The sequence below is a fragment of the Microcaecilia unicolor genome, chromosome 3, assembly GCF_901765095.1.
Source record: "Microcaecilia unicolor chromosome 3, aMicUni1.1, whole genome shotgun sequence".
Lineage (NCBI taxonomy): Eukaryota > Metazoa > Chordata > Amphibia > Gymnophiona > Siphonopidae > Microcaecilia > Microcaecilia unicolor.
Window position 1 is genome coordinate 440,367,806 of NC_044033.1, and position 27,541 is coordinate 440,395,346.

The following is a 27,541-nucleotide window of genomic DNA, read 5'->3' on the forward strand; positions in this document are numbered from 1 at the left end:
TGATACTTTGTTTTTTGAAGTCAGTAAATCCAACATTGTTCTCTTTGTCAGAGTGTACCAGATATGAAGCATGACCCATATTGCTTACGGGTTAATTTGGAACAGTTTTTTTGGAATCTTCAGCTTTGCTTGTATTCTCTACTATAAAGGATCAAGTGTTTGATAAATCTGCACATTTGGAGGATGCATTTATAAGGGGGCACCTAATATAGCATCTGCTGTAACACAAAGATGACTGGCTCAATTGGCAGAGTTCAACTTTGAAGTGCAGCACAAGCCTGGAAGGTGCAACACTAATGCCGGCACCTGTCCAGACTTCCAGAAGTGGACCCAGAAGAAGATCCTTCTGAGCCTCTATTCGTGGCTGCAGAAGAATTACAGTGGAGGTTTCAAGTTAAAAGTCAACAAATATAGGCTGGCGTAAGGGCCACTTAGAAAGAAGACCCCCTCCAACCAGAATCCACCTCTGTACATGTCCACTATCAAAGTATGTGCTATTATGTCAAAGATTGTACTTTTACACTGGTCAAAATTTTATGAGATGTTGTATATATACATACATGGCCATATTTGGGTGAAAATGACTTTATAAAATGACCCTATATTTTTACCTCAGTTCTGGATGTGACATTAAAAGGCTTTGTTTTGATGGTATCAATGTAAGGTTTATCACTGGGGAAGACACCATCAGCTGAAAAACAGGGTGACCTCTCCTGCTCACCAGATCGCTTGAGCTCATGATTAAACACTCAAAAAAAAAAAAAAAAGGAAGAAGGCATGAAGTAACAGCAAAGGAGTGGGATGGAGGTTGTGGAAGACAAAGATCTAAAAAGTTATTAATGAATCTGACTTCATCCTGCAGTGAAGGAATGACTCAGTTTTGTTCCACATGACTACTGATTAGTTAGTTTTTTTTTTAAATTAGAATCTTCATGAGCTGTATTGGTCATTATCTATGAAGGAACAGATGAGAGACAGCAGTCAGTCAGTCAGTCAGTGAGAGAGTGTGTCATTATTCAGTGAGGAAGAGGTGTCATGGGTAAATATTTCATTCTCAGCCCAGAACAACTGTTGTTTCTTAATTTTGTTTAATTTAATGCAAAAATTTGAAAAATCCAGTCAACTAGAAACTTTAACCTCCTGAGCCCTGAATATATATCAGAAGCCGCCCCCTCCCCCCAAGAATCTGGACACTAGGCATGTGCGCAGACTGACTATGCCTTAATCATGCCTGGTGTAGATCTGGAACTGAAATTGATTACTTATTGATGTGAAAATGTATGTCAGTACCAGACAACATGTGACAAATAAATTATTTATTTAGGTGACTCTTAAAAGAGCAGACAAAACAATTAGTAGTAGTAACCTGAAATATTATTGATTAAGGTCCAAAAGCCAGAAAATTGGCTATGGAGTTCAGGTTGTTGCGTTCAGACTTTCCAAGGCAGAAATTACATCTGTGGATGAATGTGTGACTGAAAATGAAATTAGCATTGATGAGCAGTTTAATGCAACTGCTACCTTTCAATCTAAGTTGCATAAGTTGGATTTGCTAACGAAAGATCTGTGAGAAAGACAGGATAACCTCAAAACAAACAAAGGCTGCACAAAATTAGGGTGATAGGTGTATCAGAGGCAACTGGCACCAAGGAAGATTTTATGCAAATTGTCTAGAACTTATTTTCCCTTGCTTCCTTTACTGCAATAACTAATGGGCCCTAAGGCACAGTATGGATAGGAAAAGAATTGTTGCACTTCAAAGCCTCTCACAATGTACTTTGGAGAGGAGAAGAAGCCTATGGCTACTACAGTAGTGGGATATGCAATACGTGGGGGTTTCCCCTTTGCATACATATTTGAACATCAGAATGTCAAATCTTTGCATCACCAACCAGGAAGACTGCTTAGAACTAGTGGATTAGAATAGGCGAATCCAAGATGGCTGATCTCTAGCAGTGGCATCTCTTACATTTTGCCTTTTCATCACTTTTACTTCAAATGGGGAAATGCAAAGGTCAGCAGTTATGGAATTATTCCTGCCTGACTGCTATATCTATTGCGAGACCCGTGGATTATTTTGTGCGATGTGCTGGACAATGACATTTGAGTGATCCTACTGGAGCTGGGAGGCCTGAGAGAAGAGGTAGACTGCTCCTTGGGGCAGGAGGTGAGATTAAGTCTGTAGACACGAACCATCTCCCCAAAAGCCGAAAGCAATATGTTTGCCCCAGCCTGCGGTGCAGCACCTAGAACATGAAGAACCCCAAGTAGTTACAGAGGTGGAGGAGTGGCCAATACAGAGTTCTGTGCCAACAGAGAACACTATGGGTCAAACTTTGGGCAGAGAGGGAGTTGTGAACCAGTGGGAGAACTGACCCAGATATCTCTGGCAGTTATTAGAGATTTGGAGAAAGGAGCTGCTGTCAATGTTGCTGAATATTCACCATCTGTGAGTAAGCCACAAGTAATGTCATTGGAATCAATTTGGGTTACAATGTCAAGCTTGGCAAAGGTTATGTTTCTTATGGTAAATGATCTAACATCTCAGGTTAAAGGATTTGAGACCAAAAATCTTTAGTGATACTGAAATATTGAAAATTTACATGATGGAGCGGAAATTAGAGACCTTAGAAATCTGAGTTGTAAAAGGTCAACAAATTCAAAAATTTTGCTTATTGATCTTTCTAGTATAAGAGCTAAATCGGAGTGGTAACCTGAGATTTATAATCTTTTCGCAAGCTACAGGAATTTCTCCAATGGAGATAGTGATGAAATATGTTTCTGAAATACTTTCAGTATCTCAGAATGATTTACCACCTATGCTCTATGCTGATTATTTACCAGAAAAGTGATGTGGGGTTACAAGATTGGAAAGGGATATTATAGTGGATTCCTTGGAGTTATCTCATGGCTGTGTAGCTATTCCTGAAGTGTCTCATGCAACTTTGTTAATAACGTTTAATAGTAGTTTGTAAAGAGTCTGTATACTTAAACAGTATTTCAAAAATAGAAGGAGACAATTTATGGTTTGTGATCTGATGGTATTTCCTGATGTATGTTGTGAAATACAGAAGTTTCCAAGATGGTATTTTTAAACAACATCCATGCCTGATTTAAAGTTCTAACCTTTGCGGCCAGGGCCAGTCTTAGCAATTGCAGGGCCCTGTGCAGACCAGTTCAGTGGGTCCTCCCAAGTCCAACCTAGCCACACCGCACCTAGCCCCGCCTCTTGTTGACAAGATATGTTTTAAACATTTTCTTTTATTTCAAATAAAGACAAATCAAGCAAAACATGTATAGAAAAACTATTTCATACTTGTAAAATGCTATAATAGGAAACCTCGGGGTTTAAAAAGCAAAACCATGTGCATGTAAAGACTGGATAAATGAATTAAAACAAATCCCCTTAATATGTAATACTTGGTAACAGTGGCGTACCAAGGGGGGGGGGTGGGGGCGGTCCGCCCCGGGTGCACGCTGCTGGGGGGGGGGGGGGGTGCCGCACGCCGGTCAGCTTCGTTCGTTTCTATGCTCCCTCTGCCCCAGAACAGCATGGAAATGAATGAAGCTGACTGGCGTGCGGCACCCCCCCAGCAGCGTGCACCCGGGGGGGAGGGTTCTTTCGCCGGGGTGGGAGGCTGTCCTTTCGCCGTGGGGGGGGGGGGTCGCGCTGCACCAGGGGGCGGGGCACATCGGCGATCCGCCCTGGGTTTCAGCCCCCCTAGGAATGCCACTGCTTGGTAACAATAATGAAACAGTGATTGAATATTCACATAGCAAGCAGCCTGAGCCAAAATATTTATTTTCCACTGAACATAATTAACTTTGTATGAACTTGGCTGCTAATAGTGTGCTGAACTGGACAATGTTGGCACATTTAGACACACCCTTTTACCAGCCATAACGCATATATTTCGCTCAAAGAAAAGATGGCTCAGGGGATATATGATAGAGGTCTATAAAATAATGAGTGGAATGGAACAGGCAGACATGAATTGCTTGTCTACTCTTTCCAAAAACACTAGGACTAGGGTGCATGCAATGAAGCTATTAAATAGTAAATTTAAAACAAATTGGAGAAAATATTTCTTCACTCAACATGTAATTAAACTCTGTAATTTGTTACCAGAGAATGTGGTTAAAGCGGTTAGCTTAGTGTGGTTTAAAAAAGGTTTGGATAATTTCCTAAAAGAAAAGTCCATAAGCCATTACTAAGATGGACTTAGGGAAAATCCATTGCTTATTTCTAGGATATGCAGTATAAAATGTATTGCACTGTTTTGGGATCTTGTCAGGCACTTGTAACCTGGATTGGCCACTGTTTGAAACAAGATGCTGGGCTTGATGGACATTCAATCTGTCCCAGTATGGCAATACTTATGTTCTTACGTGCATAAATACAGACATATGTATGTAATTGCCTTTATTGAATTTGTGCCTAGTGCACAATACTTTAGGTGCCTAACTTTAGATGACCTGTACAGAATTTTCCCTAATATGGATAGCTTGAGAGGAGACAGAGTTCTAAGGGACTGTATGAAAAACTTTAGGATTGTTTGATGCATGGAAAGGTCTGCATGCTGGGGAATAAAAACAGAACAGTCCAAATCCCAAGTGGAGAAATGACTTGTACATACTGATACTTAACCAACTAAAATCCAAACAAAGACAAGTCCAACAAATGAGAAGTAACCCACAATTAATAGCCAAACAAGGGGAAAAAATACCTCAGAAGGCCTTGTTGAATAAATAGAAGGAAAAAGGAGAAGGGTTTGGAGAGGGGATAGGGTGGCGATGACCCCAAACTATGAGACCTGAGGCTCAAAATGACATCTGGTTGTTTTAGTCAGAGCTGCAAGAGTTAGGGTAAATTACAAATGCAAGAACTTTTGACATGATGCACATCTCATGCTGCTAAAACTAATACCTTTATGTTACTTTGACATTTATAAACTCAAATTACTTTTCTTTGGTTTTGCATTCATTCAATAGCAGGAGCCTTTATTTAAAACTAGCAGCTTTGTGCTAGAGATTTGTGTTTAGCTTTAATATTTATTTTCACTTGGTTGGAAATGGAAATCTGAGTCATGGTAACACTGTGTGATTGCATGAAAGATCATAAATTAGGAATGAATAATATGGGGTAAAGTTCTGAATAAATGCTGTACGTTTCTTAAATATCAATCAAAGGAGCTTAAGAAGATAGTACTGGATCTTAAAGGAAGCTACACAGCAATTCAGGGGAAAATGATGACTTGATCTCATTGATTTTAATAGGACTGATGTCATTAGTTTGATAATAGTCATCAATGTACATAAAAAGAAAAGCAAAAAGATAGTAACCTTTTGGCTAAAAACTCTCCTGCAGTGAGGGAAATTAGGTCCCGAGAATCATGTGTGTGGATTCTTAAGAGGAAGGACTTGAGTCACTAATATCAGTGTTGATGCTGAACTAGCTAGATTGCAGCACACGCACATATTCTAACTTAGACCAGTTTTTCATACACTATTCAACTGTACATATAATTTACCTTCAATTTAGATATCCATTGATCACAATGACTTTGTACTACCTATCTTCTCTATATACTTCTACTGTACTTGCCCCTTCAGCTACCTATTAATCACTTTCATTGTATTGTATTGTACGAACATTATCATCTTATCTATGTTACTTGAATGCTTTAATGCATGCCTATTAAGGTGTTTTCTTTTGTATTGTGGTAACAACGTGAGGATCATATCGATATTATATGACTGTTCTTCCATACTGCTTGTCATGGGCTCCCACACTAGTCCCATGCTAATCCAGCATTGTACAATGTTCCCATGCTACATGATTAGCACAGGCACACCTACTGTCCACCCAGGGGCATGCCTCCTGTGCTGTAAAATAAGAATATATTCCTCAATGTGTCCCATGGTAGTTCCCTTTTAGCATGCAGTAGGCCCGGTTAGGCCTACTGCACCTTAGTAAAAGAGCCCCAAAGTGAACCAAAAAAACCAAAGAAAAAAAGTCAGCTTTTCTTAGACCCTTTAATTAGCTCTTCCTGGACATCCAGCTTTGTATAATCCAGCAATATAGTGATATGCCCCTTCTCACTCAGGGTGACCTGGTTCCCACTAAGCAAATTAAACAGGTCTCACCAACGGCATATTTCTCAGGCAACTCTTTATTCCAGCCCCTGGGCACACTTCTTCTAGCTTAATACTTTAAGTAAAAGAGCCCCAAAGTGAACCAAAAAAACCAAAGAAAAAAAGTCAGCTTTTCTTAGACCCTTTAATTAGCTCTTCCTGGACATCCAGCAATATATATATATATATATATATATATATATATATATATATATATATATATATATATATATATATATATATAGTGATATGCCCCTTCTTGCTCAGGGTGACCTGGTTCCCACTAAGCAAATTAAACAGGTCTCACCAACGGCATATTTCTCAGGCAACTCTTTATTCCAGCCCCTGGGCACACTTCTTCTAGCTTAATACTTTATGCTTTCATAGATCTTCACACTGAGCCTCCCCATACAGATACATGGGCTCAGTACTACACCAATACTTTGGGGACTCTTAACCCCAGGCTTTGCAGCCTGCTTCTCTCAGTACTTTGGACACACAGTCCTTTCTTCTTTGGACACACAGTCCCCTCTTTGAACACACAGTTCTGGACACACAGTCCTTTCTTCTTTGGACACACAGTCCTTTCACTGAACACACAGTTCTTATAAGTACTGAGGACACACAGTCAAACACTAATGCTTTAGGGACTTCTTACCCCAGGATTTTCAGCCTGCTGATCTCCTTTGGACACACAGTCCACCACCAGTCCATAGGGTTAGCCAGTATCTTCCAGGGACTCTTTCCTCTTCTGCTGCTAGCTCACTTCTCTTCCTTTCACAACTCAGGTGGGGTATAAAGTGGTTAATTAGCTACACAGGACCCAGCCCATAACCTCCTACACCTGTGGACATCCCAGGGCTCGCCCCGGTCCTAGTGACCTCCACCTATTCTTTTACTAGCGCCCTCTAGTGGCCTACCCCGGATAGGACAGCCTCATACTTATCACTATATATATATATATATATAATTACTGGCATTTACATGCATAGGCTGTAAAATTGGCACTTACATGGGTAATTATTGGCACTTCTATACATTCAAAACCCTGACTGATGCTATTATTTTTTGAAGTGTGCTCCTTTGTAAAATGGTTGTTCATACTGTAAATGCTACAAACTACTTATGTACTTTCTACCATTCATATAAGTATCTTTATAAAGGCTCCAGGTTCAATGAGCTTTTTGTAAATTATATAAGAAATTGTGCTCATTTCCCCTCAGATTCTATATATGGGGCCCAAATTTGGTTGTCAATCGAAGGTACATGCACAAATTAATTGGATTATGAGCCAATTAATTGCAATAAATTGATGTTAACAATCAATTATTGCAGCTTATTGGAATTATTAAATATTTGCATGAGCATCTTGCTGGGTGCTATTCTATAACCATGTATGTTTAAATCCCTTAGCAAGCAACTCAAAAGGGAGTGAGGCTAGGGAATAGACAGGGGCATTCCAAAAATTTGCATGTGGAGTTATAAAATAATACTATTTCCATGCCCAAATGCCAAGAGTTGGGCACCTGAATAGTCTTATTAAGTAGACCTAACTAAGAGTGTGGGGATTCTTCTCAACTAGTTCCCATACAATCCCAAACACGTATATCTTATATCCAATATTATACCATTCAGAGTAGTGATATCATGTAAATATTAATCAGACATTGTATTTTTTATATATATTTTTTATATGTATACTTTGATATGTATACTTTCGGGGATCTTCAGATATCAAGCTCATTTCCACCATACGGGGAATCTTCCCCAATTCTTAATGGTGTTTTTCATATCTTCATGGATCAACCCGATCTTATGATTTTTATATTTTTATTCTTATAATTATTATCTTATCTAATATTTAACACTAGTAAAAAAGGCCCGTTTCTGACACATATGAAACGGGCGCTAGCAAGGTTTTCCTCATAATGTGTATGTTTTGGAGAGTGTATGTGAGAGTGAGTGTGTGTGATAGAGAGAGTGAAAGTGTGAGTGTGTGTGTGTGAGAGAGAGAGTGAGTCTGGGTGTGAGCGTGTCTGTGAGAGAGTGTGTGTGTGAGAATGAGAGTGTGTGCAATTGCGTATGGGAGACACAGTGTGATAGAGAGAGAGAGAGTGTGTTTCACACAGATACAGTGTGTGCGTGAATGAGAGTGTGTGTGAGGCACAGATTGTCTGTGAGACTGAGTGTATGAGACCAAGCGAGTATGTAAGTGACTGTGTGATACATAGAGAGTGAATGTGATACAATGTGAGACATAGAGTGTATGAGAGTGAGAGACAGAAACACATTGTCTGTGAGAGAGAGAGAGTGTGTGTGTGTGACAGAGATACCTCCCTCCCTCCCTCCCTCTCTCTCTATGGTGTCAGGCCCCCCTCTTTCTCTGGTGTCTGAGATTGCTGCCACTGCACCTAAGCAATTGGTGTGCTGGAGGAGAGGAAGAGAGAGAGAGAGTGTGTGTGTGGGGTGGGGGGGATGTGTTGGAGGGGTTCAGCTTGGAAGAAGAGGGGTGTGGGGGATTCTGGATGTGCTGCCAGATGAAAGTAAGTGAGTATGTGTGTGTGTGTGGGGGGGGGGGGGGGTTCAGGAAGCAATGGCAGATGACAGAGTGAGGGAGTGTGTGTGTGTGGGGGGGGGGGGGGCAGGGGGTACAGGAAGCGCTGCCAGATGAGAGAGTGAGTGTGTGTGTATGGGGTTTCATGAAGCGCTCCCATCCTTGAACCCCCTCCCCACCTCAGTCCCTTTCTCTCATTCAAGAACCCCCTCCCCAGTCTCTCCCATCCAAAAACCCCAGTTCCCCTCTCCACCCGTCCCCTTCTCCAATCCGAGAACCCCCTCCCCAGTCTCTCCCATCCAAAAACCCCAGTGCCCTTCCCACCCGTCCCCTTCAAGCATCCAAGAACCCCCTCCCCCATCCTTGAACCCCCTCCCCACCTCAGTCTCCTTCTCCCATTCAAGAACCCCCTCCCCAGTCTCTCCCATCCAAAAACCCCAGTCCCCTCCCCACTCGTCCTCTTCAAGTATCCAAGAACCCCCTCCCCACCTCAGTCCCCTTCTCCCATTCAAGAATCCCAGTCCTCTCCCCATCCGTCCCCTTCTCCCATCCGAGAACCCCCTCCCCAGTCTCTCCCATCCAAGAACCCCAGTCCCCTCCCCACCCGTCCCCTTCAACTATCCAAGAACCCCCTCCCCACCCCCTTCTGCTTCTCCCATCCATGAACCCCTCCCACCTCAGTCTCCTTCCCATTTGAGAACCCCCTCCCCCCCACCTGAGAGCCCCACACCCTTCTCCCATCTGAGTCCCTCCCCACCTACCAGCTCCATTCTCCTGCCGCCCAGGCCCACCACCCTCACTGCCTTAAAAAAAAACCCAATTTGAAGCACTGGAGTAACAGGCAGCAGCGCCTCGCGTCTGCCCTTCTACTAAAAATCTCTTCCACGACGTCATTGAGCCTTCCCACATTGAGTCCCACCCGCCCTCGCGGTAATTGGAAGTTACCTGAGGAGGGCGGGACTCAATGTGGGAAGGCCCAATGACGTCGTCGAAGAGATTTTTAGTAGAAGGGCAGACGCGAGGCGCTGCTGCCTGTTATTCCAGCGCTTCAAATAGGGTTTTAAAGGCAGGACAGCGCCGGGAGCGGACTCGCAGCACCCCCCACCCGCTGACATCTGGGGCGGAGCGCCCCCACCACGTCGCCGTCGCGCGTTGCTTGGAGAGGACTCGGAGCACCCCCCACCCGCTGACATCTGGGGCGGAGCGCCCCCACCACGTCGCCGTCGCGCGTTGCTGAACTTGGGAGGGAGGGAGAGTGGTGCTCGGGCGGTCGGGGCGGGGCTACCTGAGGCGCGCGGCGCGGTTGGTAGCCAGCGTTTCCTTGGCAGGGGGAGGAGTAGGGAAATACGCTCCGCGTGTTTCCCTACTCCTCCCCCTTCCTTGATGCGGTCCCTGCTTTCATTTTTCTGTTGGTTTTCCGCCCTCGACGTCATGACGTTTGACGCGAGGGCGGGGCAGCAAGTCGTTCAGTGGCTTCACCACCACGAACTTACGAACCGTTCTGGGAGTCTGAGTGACTTCAGAACGTTGTCCTCAGAACGTTGAGGGTGCCTTTTATTATATTAGATTACTTAGCTTTAATTTAATAGCAGTAGAGCAGCAAAGTTTCTTTCAAATCAAACCTCCGCCAAGGTTTGATTTGAAAGAAACTTTGCTGCTCTACTGCTATTAAATTAAAGCTAAGTAATGTTAAATATTAGATAAGATAATAATTATAAGAATAAAAATATAAAAATCATAAGATCGGGTTGATCCATGAAGATATGAAAAACACCATTAAGAATTGGGGAAGATTCCCCGTATGGTGGAAATGAGCTTGATATCTGAAGATCCCTGAAAGTATACTTATCAAAGTATACATATAAAAAATATATATAAAAAATACAATGTCTGATTAATATTTACATGATATCACTACTCTGAATGGTATAATATTGGATATAAGATATACGTGTTTGGGATTGTATGGGAACTAGAAGAGTTGGGCACCAGCATTTACAACAGGTTTCAGCTGGCATAAATACTGACACTCAAATTTGGGCACAGGATCGGGCTTTAAGCGTTATTCTATAAATGGCACTCAATGCAAAGTGCCTTTTGTAGAATAGAACTCCAGGCCGATTATTTTCCTTGCCCAAATTTGGGTGCCATTTACTGAATCCAGGCTTTTCTACCTAGGATGACTTGTGCAGAATCAGTCTTCATGTTTGCACTATTTCATGTAAATGCATAAAATGCATAAAATGAAACAACACATAATAAAATTCAAATGAAATTGCCTACACATCCGTAAAACAGAGTGGGAAACAGAAAAGGGCAGAATAAACAACATGACTTTACATGACCCTCATGAAACTGCTCATGTAGAGGGGGTTTAAATATTTGGGCATGCCCAAATATTGTCCTGCTTAGATGTATGAGCCTATACTGTAAAATGCATGTATGAACAAGGTACATTTTTCAGAATAGGCATATCCATGGAGCCAAAAGTAAACACCCATCTGCAGTAGGGATAAATATATTAGCATGTATCTTTGCATGTGTGTGTAACAGCACCTGCCATATGCAGTGATGTTACAGGCATATGAATATGCACAAAATGGTAACCCATGGCAAGAAGGTGAACTTCGGAAATGCGGACACCCACCTCCTGACCAGATGTTTCCTGGAAAAGGAACACAATCTATTCCCAATACATGGCCAGAGGAGGGATGCTAACATGATGGTCAGAGCCTGGATAAGGCTGTGGAGGAGTGGCCTAGTGGTTAGGGTGGTGGACTCTGGTCCTGAGGAACTGAGTTTAATTCCCACTTCAGGCACAGGCAGCGCCTTGTGACTCTGGCCAAGTCACTTAACCCTCCATTGTCCCAGGTACAAATAAGTACCTGTATATAATATGTAAGCCGCATAGAGCCTGCCATGAGTGGGAAAGCGTGGGGTACAAATGTAACAAAAATAAATAAATGCTGCAACAGGGCAGTCTCATACCCCAGATAGGTAAGCCCCAACAGGGGACAAAAGAGGGAAGAGTTAACTAAGCCAGAGGTGCATGGGAAACAATAAAATATGTCTAATCCTGTCTCTATACTATCAAAAGGTCTATATGCAAGTGATAGGCAGGTGACTTATATGTACTAAGATAAAAAAGACAGGTTGCAAAAAGCCTGTAGGGTACAACCAGCTCAACATTTTTTGTGTGCATTTGAGGCCCAAACCAACCCATCATGGTTTTCTGTTACAAGGACCTCTGAACTTGTGATTGTAGCTAAAAACTTGCTGTTAGAGAGAGCAATGAATACAGGTAGGCACCAGGATGAATTCTATAACAGCAGTTATGGGCATAATTTTAGGTGTGAGCAACTGCACTGCCTCAATGGTTGATGTAAATGCTGATGCCTAAGTGTAGGCAGTTAGGTGCCTAGCTAGTAGTGTTCTCAGGGCTTTTTTTGAAGGGGTACTTGGGGGTACTGAGTACCAGCACCTTTTCCATAGTCTGCTAAAATTGACCCATGGACCCCAAGTTTTAATGAAAGAGCTCAGGCTCTACACACCAATTCTGCCTCGTCACAGATTCTGTAACTGGTTGCAGGGGGTCTGGCTATGGTGGGGTGGGTCTCTCAGTGATCACCCCACCCCTAAAGGGTAGCCTGGCTTTTGAGTACCAGCACCTTTTTTCACTAGAAAAAATGCACTGAGTGTTCTAAAACCTTCAGGCACACCACTGAACTGCCCCTATCCCTCCTAGTTCCATGCCCCTCTTGCAATTTACCTACACATTTTGTAGAATCCTGACTAAAGGCAATTATGTGTGTAACTGCTAATTAATGCCAATTAACAGCATTTATAGCCTATTATTTCTCATTGACATCAATTAGCTCATTATTAAATTAACATGCATAACTGCCTCTGTTCTTGTGTGTAAAACATTGTGCACTAAGCATAAAGTTGTGTGTGCAACTGTATAAAATAAGGGGGATATTGTTCATTGTTCTCTCTGTGGATATGTTGTGAACATTGTACTAGGCTAGTCCTAAAAAAAACAGATGGGCAAGCATTTTACTAATCCCAGTAAAATGGAAGATGAAGAAGCAGACATGGTGAAGGATGAACTTACAAGTATTTATTGTAGAGAGCAGGTAAAAGGATGCTGAGCCAAAGAACTATTTTTTGACAATTTTGCTTTCACAGGGGTACAAGGTTCTGTGGACATTCTGTCTGAAGTGGAAGCTGTGCAGAGTGCCAGATTCAACTCTGGCCATCTTGTTGGGCAAACTGGAAGGGCTGTGCAGGTCTTTATCTGCCATTTACTATGTCACTTTGTTGTCAAGCTGTCCTCTTAGGCAATACCCAAAAGATATATAGACTGTGTTGAACTTTAGAACATTTTCATAACTAGATCCTTGTTCACCACCTTATCCTTTGATACTAATTCATGACTCATCGACAGAAAGAGATTTGCTGGCTACCAGAGTTAATCATGTGCCAGATATATACTCTGAGCTCCTGGAAACCATCACTAAGGTGCTGAGTATTCACATATCCAATGAAGGGAAGTGCCCCCCTGTCATTTTCCAGAATCCACTGTGAGCTCAGCAAGACGGCAGAAAAGAACTAATTCAACGGTGTGACTCAACTTCTATCCCTCATCTGTGCAGACTGAGAATCTGAAGAGGGCTATATTTCTGTGCCTGCATCATCAGGCTGGATGGAGAAGGATGCAGGTCAGTAACAACCACTCACATATGCTGTCACAATTGGGGAATAGTCACATGAAAGTATTTACCAAAGCAAATCCAGCTGTTGCCTTAGCAGCAACCAGCACATCCAACAGCAACTTGCCACAGGGGTCAATGCAAAAGGCTTTTGTGATCAGAAGCACTGGTTATTGTTATTATTATTATTATTATGGCATTTGTATCCCACATTATCCCGAATAAGCTCAGGTTCAATGTGGCTTACATTCAAGAAAAAAACATCAAAAATATAATACAGTCAGATAATTAATTACAACATTTAACATATTAGGAATAATTGTGTGTTTGTCATGAAGCTAGGCTAGAGCATTGGTTATGTTGGAACATATAAGAGAGACGGCAACATTAGTTTGTCTTTTTATAAGATATGTACTTAACAGAAAAGCTTTAGTAATTTACAGAATCTCAGATAATCTTCTTCTAAGAACCTTAATTGCTTGGGTAGAGACTTCCAAACTTTGGTACTCTGATATGTGAAGCTTGCAACAAGGATTGATTTGTAAGAAAGGCCTGTGTAATTTGGATAATTGAGCATGAGGTATTCTCTAGATGTTTTTACTGTATTACGTGAAGTAAGTCAATTAGTTGTTGCACGTAGGAGGGTGATAAACCATATATGACTTGGTAAACAGTCACACATATTTTAAAGGTGATCCTGGTGTTTATGGGAAGCCAGTGAAGTTTTAACAAGAGAGGGGAAGCCTTCTGAAAATGAGGAGCACTGCATACAAGGCAGGCAGCAGTATTTTGTCGGGAAGAAAGGATGCAACCTTTTTAACTTCCATAGTGTATGGAATACGCTTGAGACTACCTTTGAGACCTAAGCTTTGAATAATAAATGCTGGTCAATGGTGATGCCCAGGATTTTCATCAATTGATCTAAGGCATATGACGAGTTGTCAATAATGACGTTTTTTTAATGAAATGAGTTGATAGGGGTTGGTAAGTATGAGGAATTTAGTCTTTTCCTGATGTAATTTGAGTTTGAAACTGAATGCCCAAGATTCTATCAGATCTAAACTGGTTTTAATCTCATGTATAATTTCTAGTAATTCCCTTTTGAAGTGGTTATAAATGGTGACATAATCAGCATAGATGAAGGAATTAAATCCGTGAGCCTCCAGCAAGTAATCCAGTGATGTGCATCATGATATTGAATAATATGGGTGATAAAGGAGAACCTTGTGGAACCCCACATATAGGGGTACTTTTACTAAGGTGTGCTGAAAAATGGCCTATGCTGGTGTAGACACGCGTATTGAATGTATGAGGGTCCATTTTTCAGTGTTCCTGCAAAAAAGGCCCTTTTTTGCTGAAAATGGAAGTGTAGCAAAATAAAAATCAGTGTGTGTCCAGTTTGGGCCTGAAACCTTACCGCCACCCATTGACTTAGCGGTAAGGTCTCATGCGTTAACCGGGCGGTAATCATCAGCGTGTGTACACTGCTGATTACCGCCCGGTTAATGCCATATGGTAGAGAATAAAAAATATTTTTTGCCATGCATAAAAAAATAGAATTAATGCCCGAGGCACCATAGAGAGTCCCAAGGTGAGAATTTATGACCTGATTGTTTTGCTTAGTAGGATCTTGATATTAAGAAACCATAGAACTATTTTAAGACATTTCCACTAATACCAAAGAGGTCTAATAAGTATAACAAAATATTATGGTCAACCATGTCGAAGGCACTAGATTGATCAAATTGTAAAATTATGATTTTTCTGCCCATGTTTAACTCTTTTCTGAAATTTGCAATAAGAGTGGTGTGTTGGAACCCCAATCGTGCACTATCAAGGATAGAAAAGGCCTGTAGGAACTGCATGAGCTGACTAGCTACTAAACCTTCCATCACTTTTACCAATAAAGGAATAGAGGCTACAGGTCTGTAATAAGATGTTTCGCTTCTACTGGCCTTGGGATCCTTTTGGGTAGGTGTTAGAATTATTGTGCAATCATTTTCAGGGAATAGTCCATTCGATAACATAAGGGTCAAGTATGATTTTACACAATTGATAAATAGATTAGTAGCTAACCTTAGAAGATAGATGAGACATGTGTCTAAAATACATTGTGATGCTGCATACTTGGATAGAATTTTTTTTCCTGATCCAATGTGGGAGGGAAGAAGTCAGACCATGTTCTGTATGCTGTCTGGCATACAGCTGAATTGACAGATGGAAGACAATATTTGTCAATATTGATAATAAAGCCTTTCATTTCTTGTCTAATTTTGTTAATTTTCTCATACATAAGTACAAAAGTATTGCCATACTGGGAAAGACCAAATGTCCATCAAGCCCAGCATCCTGTTTCCAACAAGTGGCCAATCCAGGTCACAAATACCTGGCAAGATCCCCCCAAAATACAAAACATTTTATTCTGCTTATCCCAGAAACAGTGGGTTTTCCCCAAGTCCATTTAATAATGGTCTATGGACTTTTCCTTTAGGAAGCCGTCCAAACCTTTTTTAAACTCTGCTAAGCTAACCGCCTTTACCACATTCTCTGGCAACGAATTCCAGAGTTTAATTACACGTTGAGTGAAGAAGCATTTTCTCTGATTTGTTTTAAATTTACTACATTGTAGCTTCATTGCATGCCCCCTAGTCCTAGTATTTTTGGAAAGCATAAGCAGACGCTTCTCATCTACCCTTTCAATTCCACTCATTATTTTATAGACCTCTATCATATCTCCCCTTAGCCGCCTTTTCTCCAAGCTGAAGAGCACTAGCCACTTTAGCCTTTCCTCATAGGGAAGTAGTCCCATCCCCTTTATCATTTTTGTCGCCCTTCTCTGCATCTTTTCTAATTCCACTATATCTTTTTGAGATGCGGCGACCAGAATTGAACACAATATTCAAGGTGCGGTCGCACCATGGAGCGATACAAAGGCATTATAACGTCCTCATTTTTATTTTCCATTCCTTTCCTAATAATACCTAACATTCTATTTGCTTTCTTAGCTGCAGCAGTACACTGAGCAGAAGGTTTCAACGTATCATCAACGACGACAACTAGATCCCTTTCTTGGTCTGTGACTCCTAACGTGGAACCTTGCATGACGTAGCTATAATTCGGGTTCCTCTTTCCCACATGCATCACTTTGCACTTGCTCACATTAAACGTCATCTGCCATTTAGATGCCCAGTCTTCCAGTCTTGTAAGGTCCTCTTATAATTTTTCACAATCCTCCTGCGATTTAATGACTTTGAATAACTTTGTGTTGTCAGCAAATTTAATTACCTCACTAGTTACTCCCATCTCTAGGTCATTTATTAATATGTTAAAAAGCAGCGGTCCCAGAACAGACCCCTAGGGAACCCCACTAACTACCCTTCTCCTTCAAGAATACTGACCATTTAACACTACTCTCTGTTTTTTATCTTTTAACCAGTTTTTAATCCACAATAGAGCACTACCTCCTATCCCATGACTCTCCAATTTCCTCTGGAGTCTTTCATGAGGTACTTTGTCAATCGCCTTCTGGAAATCCAGATACACAATATTAACCGGCTCACCTTTATCCACATGTTTGTTCACCCCTTCAAAAAAATGTAGTAGATTAGTGAGGCAAAATTCCCCTTCACTAAATCCATGTTGACTTTCAGGGGCATTTTCGAAAGAGAAGGGCGCCCATCTTCTGACACAAATCGGAGATGGGTGTCCTCTCATGGTCGCCCAAATTAGCATAATCGAAAGCCGATTTGGGGTGACCTCAACTGCAGTCCATCACGGGGATGACCAAAGTTCACGTGGGCATGTCGGAGGCGTAACGAATGCGGGACTGAGGCGTGCTTAAGAGATGGGTGTCCTCGGCTGATAATGGAAAAAAGAAGGGCGTCCCTGACGAGCATTTGGTCGACTTTACTTGGTCCATATTTTTTCATGACCAAGCCTCAAAAAGTGCCCATACTGACCAGATGACCACCGGAGGGAATCGGGAATGACCTCCCCTTACTCTCCCAGTAGTCACCAACCCCCTCCCACCCTAAAAAAATTTTTTTTTTTTAATTTTGCCAGCCTCTATGCCAGCCTCAAATGTCATACCCAGCTCCATGACAGCAGTATGCAGGTCCCTGGAGCAGTTTCAGTGGGTGCAGTGGACTTCAGGCAGGCGGACCCAGGCCCATCCTCCCCACCTGTTACACTTGTGCTGGTAAACGTGAGCACTTCAAAACCCACCAGAAACCCACTGTACCCACATGTAGGTGTCCCCCTTCACCCCTTAGGGCTATGGTAGTGGTGTACAGTTATGGGGAGTGGGGCTTTTGTTTTGGGGGGGTTGGGGGCTCAGCACCCAAGGTAAGGGAGCTATGCACCGGGGAGAAATTTGTGAAGTCCACTGCATTGCCCCCTAGGGTGCCCGGTTGTTGTTCTGGCATATGAGGGGGACCAGTGCACTACAAATGCTGGCTCCTCCCACGGCCAAATGCCTTGGATTTGGTCATTTTTGAGATGGGCGTCCTCGGTTTCCATTATCGCCGAAAACAGGGGACGACCATCTCTAAAGTCGACCATCTCTAAGTTCGACCTAAATGTTGAGATTTGGGCGTCCCCGAACATATATCGAAATGAAAGATGGACGCCTATCTTGTTTCTATAATAGCAGTTTCCCCGCCCCTTCACGTTCTCTGAGGGCGAGGAGCTCTTTGCATCGGGCACACAGATATGACATCTCACCAACTGGGAGATAATCATACATATGACACTCAATGCAAAAGACTGGATAGCACCCCTTTCGCTGCTGGACTGCTGACTTCATCTTAGTGTTTTTGAATTTTTCAAAAATGTAAAATTTGCTACAGTATTAAGGATATTAGCTTAATATAAAAGTGTCTTTTAGTTTACATGAATATTGTATGATTTATTTATTGTTTCCTTCTTCAATGGTAATTAAATGTATTTAAAACTCTTTAAGAGCACTCCTTGCTTGTTACCCTAATTACAGTAACTATAAATGAAGAGTTGTCCCAGGGGTGGGCGGGTGTTGGTAATTTGCTAGTTGATCTGCGGAGGGAGTAGATTCATTGATTACGGTCAGGGATTGCGTGTTAAGTAGATGATTAACCAAAGCATAGAGCTTTCTGGTATTTAATGTGAACTCACTTACATATTTAGCATAATGATTAGTTTTGGCTTTTTACATTTTATATTTGTATTCTTTTAGTAGTTTTCGCCAGTTGTTCCAGTTGTCATCTGTTTTTGCTTTGGACTATATTCTTTCTAGATGCTTGCATGATCTTTATGCCTCTAATAGTTCATCATTGAAGCATGGAGATAATTTTTTTAGCAGGTCTAATCTTTGTTTTTGCAGGAGCTGTTTCATTTAAAAGATATAAGCATTAAGGGGCCCTTTTTCAAAGGCACGTTAGGCGCTATGTGCATGTGTAAATGAGATTACCACCAGGCTACCATGCCCCCTGGCGGTAATTTTAGATTTGGCACACTCCCATAATGCCTAGATGATGTATTTCCTCTCACATGCATTGTTTCCGGCAGTAATTGGCAGGTGGCACGTGCCAACCGGTCATCACGCATGAAGCTCGTGAGCCCTTACTGCTAGATCAATAGGTGATGTTAAGGGCTCAACCCAGTTTTGTACACATGCTGGTTTCAGTTTTACTGCATGCCCTTTTCCCATCCCATTAAAAAAAGCCCTTTTTAGAAGATGTGGTAAAAACTTGCCCGGTGCATGCCCAATACACGCATCTACACTACCGCAGGCCACTTTTTACCATGGCTTAGTAAAAGGACCCCATAATGTTCCAGTCATGTATGAAGTTTGATGATTAAGAAATGGATCCTAATTGTTCAAAAGGTATTTTGGACCAGAAAGTAGAGGGATCAATTGTATCCCTTGATGTGAAGGAGGAGACCTGAGCTTTTATTCTTCATTTATTTGTGTCTTCTTTCCAGTTAGGATTTAAAGAAAACTTACCATGAATGGACCTTGGGACAGAAGTCCATACAGGATTAGAAATAAACAAGTTTGTTGGATCAGTAAATCGGTATGTTAATAGGTCTAACTGATGGCCTTTGTTATGGGAAGAATTTCCAAAAGGAGTAGAGAATTGCCAAGTTTTAAGGAAATCCAGGAAAATTTTAGTATGTGGATCTTCAAGTTTGTCTAAATGAAGATTAATGTCACCTATCAGTAATAGGTTATTTGATTTGACACGTGTTAGAGATGAACTCAAGAGTTCCTCCTCAACTGCATTCCAATTACCTGAAGGATGGTAAAGCAGTAAGATATTAAAATAATTTGCTAGTGAGTCATCAGAGATATTATAAGCAATAATTTCTAGTTGGAGCGAAAGGAGTTCAGAAGTGATGGTGACTTTGAAGAAAGACATTTATTAAAGCAATGCCACTTCCTCTTTTCTTTTCCATTGTGAGATGGGTGAGGACATATATCATTGAGGATAGGGTCATCCTTAGATCGTAACCAAGTTTCTGTTATTAGTGTAAAAACAGATTGTTACTCCTCAATCCATTCTTTAATAGTTTCAGTTTTATTGATAACCAATCTGGTATTAACCTAAGTTAGTGCAATGGGTAGATATGAAACAAATACGCCATTCAATGGAGTGACTGTGATTAACTGATGACTACGTTGAAATGACGCTAATCTTAGTTTATTAGAATGATTGCATAGTGGAGGGAAATTCGATCCAGAGCTAGGTGAATGACCAGTTTTTGTTATTATTGAGCTAGTCTTCCCTCTAATTGTAAACCATTTTGAGAACTGTCACTGGAATACTATTAAAGCCTTCTAGTGCATTAGTTTGGTTAATGACTAGCCAAATAAGAAGGATTATATAAGGTAGCCAACAAACTAATTTGTTTAACAAGTCCATTTTAATTGAGCAGGGCTGATCATAGACCATTTGTGAAATACAGAACCATATACCGTCCCTGAATTAGTTATTAAGTCACTGATGATGTCAACCACCAATGTTTCCCCCCTTCTGCCTGCAGACTGGAAACTGCTCTCCCAATGTACAAAGGAGCTGGTATACAGAGGAGTTGGGGGCAGGTGGAGAACTCAGGAGGCGGCAGTCACTTAAATAATACAGTAATGATGTCATCTACCAGTGTCTAGTTTGAGAGGCTGTTTTCTCCCTCTTCTGCCTGCATTGATGGAAACTGCTTTCCTGATGTACAAAGGAGCTGGCAGACAGTAGAGTTGGAGCAAGTGGAGAACTCAGGAGGCAGCACACATCTAAACAATACAGTTAATGATGTCACCCACCAGTGTCTGGTTTGAGAAGCCGCTTTCTCCCTCTTTTGCCTGCATGCTGGAAATTGCTCTTCTAATGTACAAAGGAGCTGGCAGAAAGATGACTTGGAGCAAGGTGGAGAACTCAGGAGGCAGCACACATTTAAATAATACAGTTAATGATGTCACCTTCCAACGTCTGGTTTGAAAGGCCACTTTCTCCCTCTTCTGCCTGTATACTGGACACTGCTCTCCTGATTTCTAAAGGAGCTGGCAGAGAGAAGAGTTGAGGGCAGGTGACGAACTAAGGAGGCAGCACACATTTAAATAATACAATTAATGATGTCACCCACCAGTGTCTGGTTTGAGAGGCTGCTTTCTCCCTCTTCTGCCTGCATGCTGGAAACTGTTCTCCTGATATACAAAGGAGCTAACCCAACCTACCTTCCCTGATACATGAAATACTCTGGTAATCTAGCAACACCCTTCCTCCCCTACCCGATTCCCCTCCCATTAATATAAAAAAAAAATCTCTGGTAATCGAGTATATCACCTCTCATCTCTTAATCCAACCCCTTTCCCACCTCGAAAAGTAAAAAAGCAGCAGTAAAAAGTAAAAATGCTACTTGATCCTGTCTCTGATGCTGCCATCGTTGAAAATGGTGACACTTGATCCCTAGCAGAGGGGAGTTCTCAAGAAATCCTGTCAAGTGCCTCTGAGGGCTCTAAACAATCTAAGGGTGTCTTTTACTAAAACTTAGCTCGAGGTATCTGCAGCAGGGCCCATAGGAATAAAATGGGCTCTGCTGCAGATAACACGAGCTAAGCTTTAGTAAAAGACCCCCTAAGTCTCCCTGAGCTTGATTCTTTCCATGTGCCAACTTGGAAATATAACAGCAAGAGTTAATTAGAATTGTATCAAAGTCAAGAATACAAAATAATTCAGAAAAATAAATTCCTAAGCAAAATTCCTGCTGAAAGCAAATGAATCTGAGGAAAATTAAGAAATCTGAAGTTCTTTGCTCTATGTAAAGTTTCAACATTCTCTAGCATATGGTGAACATTAAGACTGTCTTTAATAGCAGATGTCCCAACTGCTTGGAGTTATTGAACTTGCGATCTCAAATGTAAACATTCCTTCTAAAGAGATTCCTTCTTCTATTCTAAACTTTAAAATTTATCTATAGCTTCTGAGGTAAAAGTATATAATTCAGAAACCGTGCCTTATAGCAATCCCTCTATTCTGATAGCAATTTACAAGATATCAATCAAAGAAACCTCTGAACTAGAAGCCACTTATTTTGAGGAACAGTCCACCAAAGAGAGCATAGATACTACTGCAGGCATTTTAACACCTGAAACCCATGTAGAAACCTCCAGACCCAAAGTAATCTTGACTTCTACTTGAGAAAATTGAATCAAGGATTTAGATTCAGGTGCTTTTAATGTTGTGGGACAAGAAGCGAGTGTTTGGCCTCAAATGCCCATATATTGAAACCTAACCCATAGCAGAAATACTATGATATTATTGATAGAGGTCTAGGTGGCCATTTTGAAGAGCTGGCATCCATGAGGTGGGAGCGAGGGGGCATCACTTCTGCCCCACTAGACACCAGAGTTCCCTAGTAAGTCCAGGGACTGGGTTGGGAATTGGTATGTAGGATATCTTGCAATGCAAGGGCAATTTTCAAAGGCCTTGTGCGCAGGGGTGGAGTGAGGATAAGAGAGGCCTCCACATGTTAGGCTCTAGGGCAGGTGAATGCCTTTGATTGCAAGTAGGATCAAGTAATGGGGGGCTTTGCTGTGGTGTTGTGAGGGTCATATGCTGCTGTGGGGGGAATATGTTGTACTGTCATGAAGGTCATGTGCTATGGGGGGACTATGTTGTGCTGGGAGGAGGGTCGGATGATTTGAGGGTCTGATATCAGGAAGCTCAGGTAATATGAGTGGCTTTGGTGTTGAGGAGAGTTGGAGGAAACTGCCATCGGGGTTAGGATGTGATTGGGAAAAGGTGCAGATGCTGGGATCGTGTAGCAATGATTTTAGAAAGCTGCTCCCATATATATGAGGGGGAAGGGGATCATATTTGTTTTTCCCACATCCAACTTTCTAAAATTGCTGGGGGGGGGGGGGGGGACCCATTCAACTGCTATTTCACAAACGGTTTTATGTTTGCAGAGCTTCTTGTATAAGAGTATGGGATTTCTATATTTGCTTATACCTCTTTCAGTAGTAGATCAAGGTGAGTTACATTCAGATACACTGGGTATTTCTCTGTCCTTGGAGTGCTCACAATCTAAGTTTGTACCTGAGGAAATGGAGGAATAAGTTACTTACCCAAGATCACAAGGAGAAGTAGTGGGATTTAAACTGGCCACCTCTGTATGTCAAGACTGGTGCTCTAACCACTAGGCCACTCCTCCACCCCTGACCTGGATGTTTCAATTCCTCTCTACATATCAATTCTAATATCTGCCTCCATGTCTTGCTAAAATAGACTGGAAATATGCAACTTCCTACTATTAACTTAGGTGACTGTTATAAAATTACCCCCTATATGATGTAAAAGTTTCAAGGATTATTACAGTTCTGTAAATCATACAAAGGTTTTTCATTTAATCCTTATAATCAACTCTGTATGTGCTTAAACCCTTACAAAGGTTTTTGTTAATGTATAGCTTATGTAAACAATATTATATACTTAAAATAGATACCTTTATTTTATCTTTTAATTTAGCACAGTTGTTTGTACTATGTTGCATTATTGAATTCCACTTCTAAGACAAATCATTCATCAACAGTTGATAAAATATGTGGTGGTGAATCAGAATGTTTATTGACTTGTATTAAATGAAAGGCCCTGTACTACACTGTTGGAATATACCATTATTTGAAACAAAATAGAAACTCTCAATGAAATCTCCTACTTTGTTTCATTTAATTTTAAAAAGGAAAACAAAATAAAAATCAGCAAAAGTTATTTTTTTTGTTTAAAAACTCTCCTGCTTAAAAAACAAACAAAAAAAACCCCTTTTGTTAAACCTAAAAAAGATCATTATTTCATTTTGCTTCAAAGGGGGGGGGGGGGGGTTGTATTGTTTCAGATTTTTTTTTTTATTTCAGTGATTTTTATTCTGTATTAGCATGTGCTGTTTTGTCTTAGCAGATGCTAACATGACACTGCAGATGTTATTTCATGTTAGCGCATGATGGACCTCTTTTACCAAACTGCACTAGTGATTCCCAGTGTGCCAATGCCAGCAAACCTCATTCATTTTGAATGGGCTTCATCATCATTGCTGCACAAGAATTACTAGCATGGCTTGGTAAAATAGGCCCAATATTTTGTTAGGGTATGCTAAACTAGTGTCCACTCAAGAAATAGTACACAATAGAACACAATTCATCAAAATGAAAATGCACATCTTTAGAAAATTAAAGGACTTCCTTTTGAGTTACTGAGTAGAACTACTAAGGATACACTAAAGGGCGACTTTACTGACTACTCTGGATGCAGGGGCCCCCAGAGATTGGTATGGAAAGCTGTATTATGTAACAACTGTGAAAGGAGGAAGACTAAAAATGGAATTGTGAGACTGAAAGATGCTGCGAATCGCTGTGTGGATAATGATGAAGAAAAAGCAAATTTGCTGAACAAATACTTTTGTTCTGTTTTCAATGAAGAAAATCCTGGAGAAGGACCACAAATGACTGGCAAAAGTACATATGAGAATGGAGTGGATATAGCACCATTCACAGAAGAGAGTGTGTATGAACAACTTGAAAATCTAAAGGTGGACAAAGCCATGGAACTGGACAGGATCCACCACAGGATATTGAGGGAGCTCAGAGAGGTTCTGGCGGGTCCTCTTAAAGATTTGTTTAATAAATCCTTGGAGGCGGGAGAGGTTCTGTGGGATTGGAGAAGAGTGGATATGGTCCCTCTTCACAAAAATGGTGATAGGGAAGAAGCTGGAAACTACAGGCTGATAAGCCTCATTTCGGTTATTGGAAAAGTAATTGAAGCGATGCTGAAGGAAAGGGTAGTGAATTTCCTGGAAGCCAATAAGTTGCAAGATCCGAGACAACATGGTTTTACCAAAGGTAAATTGTGCCAAATGTATCTCATTGAATTTTTTGACTGGGTGACCAGATAATTGAATCAAGGACGTGCTATAGATGTAATCTACTTAGATTTCAGCAAAGCTTTTGACACGGTTCCCCACAGGAGGCTCTTGAATAAACTTGACAGGCTGAAGATAGGACCCATCATGGTGAACTGGATTAGGAACTGGTTGACGGACAGACACTAGAGGGTGGTGGTCAATGGCATTCACTCAGATGAGGGAAAGGTGAGTAGTGGAGTGCCTCAGGGATCGGTGCTGGGGCCGATTCTGTTCAATATATTTGTGAGTGACATTGTCAAAGGGCTAGAAGGTAAAGTTTGCCTTTTTTTGCAGATGATACCAAGATTTGTAACAGAATGGACACCCCTGAGGGAGTGTAAAACATGAAAAAGGATCTGCAGAATCTATAAGAATAGTCTAATGTTTGGCAATTAAAATTCAATGCAAAGAAATGTAAAGTGATGCACTTAGTGAGTAGAAATCCACGGGAGACGTAGGTGTTAGGCGGTGAGAGTCTGATATGTACAGACAGGAAGAGGGATCTTGGGGTGATAGTATCTGAGGATCTGAAGGCGATGAAACAGTGTGACAAGGCGGTGGCCATAGTCAGAAGGTTGCTAGGGTGTATAGCAGTGGCGTAGCCACAGGTGGGCCTGGATGGGCCTGGGCCCACCCACTAAGGGCTCAGGCCCACCCAAAAGTAGCACATATTTAGCCGGAGCTAGTGGAGATCCCAAGCTCAGCCAGCTGAAGACTTCCCCCTGATGGTAATGAAAACACTACTCTCCATGATACCGGCACCTGTGCATTCTCAGTTTTTAGTCATGCCTGCTTCAGACCGCCAAGGTGGAAAGAAGCGTTTTCCCACCTGCTGAGCTATTTTTTTTTTTTTTTTGGGGGGGGGGGAACACTTGGTGGCCACCCACTTCTTGCCTAGGCCCAGCCAAAATCTGTTGTCTGTCTACGCCCCCGCTGTATAGAGAGAGGTATGACCAGCAGAAGAAAGGGGGTGTTGATGTCCCTGTACATGTCATTGGTGAGGCCCCACCTGGAGTATTGTGTACAGTTTTAGAGGCCATATCTTGCTAAGGATGTAAAAAGAATTGAAGCGATGCAAAAAAAAGCTACACAAATGGTATGGGATTTGTGTTACAAGACGTATGAGGAGAGACTTGCTGACCTGAACATGTATACTCTGAAGGAAAGGAGAAACAGGGGTGATATGATACAGACGTTCAAATATTTGAAAGGTATTAATCCACAAACAAACCATTTCCAGAGATGGGAAGGCAGTAGAACTGGAGGATATGAAATGAGGTTGAGGGGGGCAGACTCGTGAAAAATGTCAGGAAGTATTTTTTCATGGAGAGAGTGGTGGATACTTGGAATGCCCTCCCGTGGGAGGCGTTGGAGATGAAAACAGTAATGGAATTCAAAAATGCGTGGGTTAAACATAAAGGAATCCTGTTTAGAAGGAACAGATCCTCAGAAGCTTAGCAGAGATTGGGTGGCTACTGGCTACACCAGTGGTAGGGAGGTGGGGCTAGTGGTTGGGAGGCAGGGCTAGTGCTGGACAGAATTCTATGGTCTGTGTCCTGAAAATGGCAGATACAAATCAATATCAGGTATACATATAAAGTGGCACATATGAGTTTATCTTTGATGGGCAGACTGGATAGACCATACAGGGCTTTCTCTGCTGTCATCTACTATGTTACTAAGTAACTGTATGTGTCGACTCTCTATATTCTACCAAATTCGAGGGTCTTTTAATAAAGCTTTGCGCTTACTGTACAATGAGAACCCAAATTACTATGTGTTAAGAGCAAAGCCTCTGTGGCAAATGTTGAGGGCATTCCCAGAATATTTCCTTAAGTAACCACACACCATGTGGTAAGTGTCTTTACAAATAGAGTGGGTGCACATACCACACCAGTGACAGATTAGTCTGGATTCAGTAAATGGCGCTCAAATTTCAGTGCCAGAAAAAATCGGCATTATGTGCAATTCTATAAAGGTCTCATGTTTAGCGCCAATTCCTATACCTAACTTTAGGTGCCAGACTAACATCTGCTGAAAGCAGAACAACATAAGGGTTGTCATACTGGGAGTCCATCAAGCCCAGTATTCAACAGTGTCCAATCCAGGTCATAAGTTCCTGGCAAGATCCCGGAACCTGGTATAAATAATAGCACCTAAGTTAATTATTTATTTTCTGCACTTGATAGACTGCAAGTAATCTCTGAGGCAACTATGTGGTTTACGATTTCTATTACAGATACTTTGCACTGTCCCTAATGGGCTCACAATCTAAGTTTTATATTGTACCTGGGGCAATAGAGGGCTAAGTGACTTGCCAAGGGTCATATAGAGCTATAGAGGGAACTGAACCTGGTTCCCCTGGATCTCAACCCACTGCTGCCTGACAGGGAATTGAACCTAGATCTCCCAAGTCTGTAACCCTCTACACTAACCATTAGGCCACTCCTCCACTCAGTAGGTGCACTGAGGCCGTATTCTATAATTCTGCACATAATTTATTGGAATGCCCCTGACTTGCCCCTGAGTTATGTGCCAGTAGAGTTTGGTGCCATGCCTTATACGATAGCATGCAGCCAGATGCATGCACAAATTTTAATGAATGGCAATTAACATCAATAAGATTGACATGCAATTATTGATGTTAATTGGTTTGTACTCAATTAATTTGTGCAAACTTCTTGGGTGTGCACACAAATTTTGACATGCAATT